Source organism: Rhyacophila brunnea, unplaced genomic scaffold, assembly GCF_057557595.1.
Source record: "Rhyacophila brunnea isolate RB1 unplaced genomic scaffold, BYU_Rbru_1.0 scaffold_32, whole genome shotgun sequence".
In the NCBI taxonomy this organism is placed as follows: domain Eukaryota; kingdom Metazoa; phylum Arthropoda; class Insecta; order Trichoptera; family Rhyacophilidae; genus Rhyacophila; species Rhyacophila brunnea.
Window position 1 is genome coordinate 1222204 of NW_028232985.1, and position 3522 is coordinate 1225725.

A 3522-nucleotide genomic window follows, 5' to 3' on the forward strand; every position below is an offset into this window, starting at 1 on the left:
TATTATTTTTCTGTACATAATATTATAGTATTTTCAGAGGTTATTAAATTTACACGAACATACATAAATTTGGATTTAAAAACTATGAGTCAACTGATTTTCGCAATATATAAATTATTTCATACTAAAGATATACAATTTTGAACGTCACTTTATTTAAAACTTTATGATAAAGGACTATTAGAGATTTATTCCAGCTTATTTTGTCTAATTGATGGACATTATGATGTATTGAGACTATATAGGGCAAAAGGGGTTTACTGGGAATTGAACCCAGGACCGCGCGCACCCTAAGCACGAATCATACCTCTAGACCATAAACCCTCGCAAAATTCTAAAGTAGAGATACATAATTTTGTTTAATATAAATAATAATAATGTTTTCGTTTTACTGCTAAATGTGCGGAATTAATATTGTAACATTTTACAGGATTTTCATATAAAACAGATATGTGATCACAGAATGATCGTTTCCTTATCTTTTAAGAATTAAGTAATATTCTATTTATTTTAAGTAGATTTTTATGCAACATAATGCCATATAATATACTAAAATTTTAAAAACTAGGTAATGTAATTTTATTCTGCTTTTAACTCCGAGTATTGAAATGGAGAACGTTATTGTATCCAATAGAATCAAAAAAATATGGATATATGATAATATCAAACATTGTCAATATTAATTAAAAATAAAGCTAAGGTAAGAAAAATTAAACAAAATTATAATTTAATGTTTTATTTTCTTTTTGAAATTTAAGCGCATAACCTGTGTGTTTTTTTGAACAACAATTAAAGAGTTACTTCTGTCGATAACCCCACCTTTATTTATTTCATATAATATCACCCTTTTGAGTTATTAACACATAGTTTTTTTCATTATTATTTTAATGTTCGTGAGCTTTCGCTTTCTTTGATATTCTAGGGTTCATAATATTTAGTTTATAAAATTATGTGACCTAAAAACGTGTAAAAGCAAATAATAATGATACAACCTCTGTGTTTTATATTATATTGAATTTTTATAATTAAGGGTTAAGTTTCTTCTTCCTATAAATTATATCTACAGTGATAATGACGGCCTATTAGGAATATTTAACAACTCCTTAATCCATCTTTAGACGCCTTCCTCTCATCTATCTTCATCAACTGCTCTTAATCTGTCAAATGATATGAGTTCAAAGATCTTGTTAAATAACTTATATTAATATTTATTACAAGCGATATATTTAAAGAAAACACTTGAATCAATAAGCCTTGAAAAAATATTTTTTTTGAGGAATATTGTTGAGGGCATATGGCTGAAATATGTATTAACTAAGTATAATCTGTAGGGCAATCTCAAGTTTTACTTAAACAAAATTAAATTTGTAAAAATACTGTATTACGGCAAATAAATTTTTGATTTTAGTGTTTATACGAGGCTTTTTTTATCAAAAAATTATTTATTTTGAAAATACTGCTTTTTGCATTAAATAAAACTATGAATTTCCGTAATTTCAAGAAAATTTAAAAATAAAAATAAAAAAAATATTTATTCACATAAAACCAGACATTCATACAATTATATGTTTAATAAAATGCTTATTAAATGTAGATATGACGTAAATTTAACATAACTTTATGCTTTTAGCAGCTAAATGTTCTATAATATTTTTCTTAAAAGCAAATATTAATTAAAGAAGTAGAATTTCGAAAATAACATTCGTAAATTCATAAGAAAAAATTAAGTCAAAACAAGGCGATATGATTTATATTGCATGCAAAAAAAAAATATTTATTTGATGGTATGTTCGGGAAAATATAAAACATTTTTTTATGATCTGATCTTAAATGGAATTACAAATAAATGTAATTTTAAAAAAATACAGAAGGATAGAATAAGCTATTTTCTTAATGTGCATTATCTTCTAAAAACATAGCAGTTAGTTCAAAAATAAAAAATAATTAAATTATGATTTTCAACGACAATTCAATTAAGTGGTTTTCGAGCTATTTAAAACACAATTTATGGCGCTTTTATCTTTATTGGGGCAAATACACGCAAAAAATTTAGCAATAATATGCATTAAGTTAAGTTTTATGTTTAATTTTTATTCAAGTTAAAAACTGATATAATGTTCAAATAGTGCATGTTTTTGCAGCTTTATTAACGCTTTGAAATATTGTTTAGACAAATGGTTCAAGTAACTTTTAAGAAAACACTATCAAACTTCAATGATTTTTTTATTGGAAATTGTTATAGTATGCACGAAAGAAATACTGCAGGCAAATATTATTTTCATTATATAAATATTAAATAAAGCTAAAAATCTTTTTTATTATTTTGTGGCTTCCTTTTTTATGATTACTTAAGTTTGATAAAACTATCCAAATTTTTAGGCCTTATAATATATAGCTGTTTATTTATATGATTAAGTTTCTTTTATTTTTATATTCTACTTAAACTGACAGAAAGTTTTTTTTTATTTAAACCACATATTTTATCTTTAAATGCCCACTACCAAAATCTATAAAAATGTGGTTTGTTGTTTTTTCGAATTTAAAAAATATATAAACTACAAAAAAATTTCATTCGTTTCAATCTAGATTATTGAAGAAAACAAATGTGGACATAGTTTATATGTGTAAATATTCGATGTAAAATCTTGATTTGTAAGAATTAGGGTTCGAGTTATTCTTACACAAATACATTGATAAAAATTGGTAAATTTATAAACAAGTAATATATGCCGCTTAGCTGCAAGAGATATAGAAAATACTGGTACGATCACCAAAAAAAGCAAACAAGCATTTTTAAAAACATTTTATCGGGATACATATACAAATTATCTCTATTTTATAGATAAAATATTTTTTTAAGTACAAAGGTTATTATATGAGGGTAAGGGAAACCTTGAGCCGATTGACGTGATTCAAAAACCTTTAACTCGATTTTTCAATGATTCAAATATCATTCAGTAGCTTATATTTATATGAAATATTGCGATCTATGTAATCCAAAATTAGCTTTATTCATCATAACGTCATTTATATAGTTTACAATATGTATTTATGAATGATCTATTGAAGAATAACGGAAAAAATATACTTTGAATTGCCATTTTAAGTAAATAATTTTTATATAAGGTTTATGCCGTTTATTCATAAAAAAATGCTAAATTGGATTTGGATTATAATATCTAACATAGAAACTGAGCTTTATAAATAGATCTTATCTAGATCCCTTAAAAAAACAAACATACTATAATGATTGATTCAAATGGGTGTAACATATTATTGTTTATTATTCGAATTAAGATGTCTATAATTTCTTTTCTAGTTTTAGGCAAAAATAAATGTTCACTGTAATTTTTGAAGAATAACACAAAAAAACGATATTTTATAAGAAGAACGCAAAAAAAGATATCTTGAGGCAAAAAAATAAATTAAATATTAAAAGCGTGCTGGTTAAAAAAAACAATGGTTTTTATATAAAAATAAGAAGGAAATCATATATTCGTTTTAATTTGAAATTCTGGCATT

General features: G+C 23.9%; 1 non-coding gene across 1 annotated transcript; it reads right to left on the reverse strand.

The window, feature by feature from the left end:
* Positions 1-252: 252 nt before the first annotated feature.
* Positions 253-324, reverse strand: TRNAP-AGG (transfer RNA proline (anticodon AGG)). The gene has a single exon. It is a non-coding gene; the product is annotated as a tRNA-Pro (tRNA).
* Positions 325-3522: the final 3198 nt, after the last annotated feature.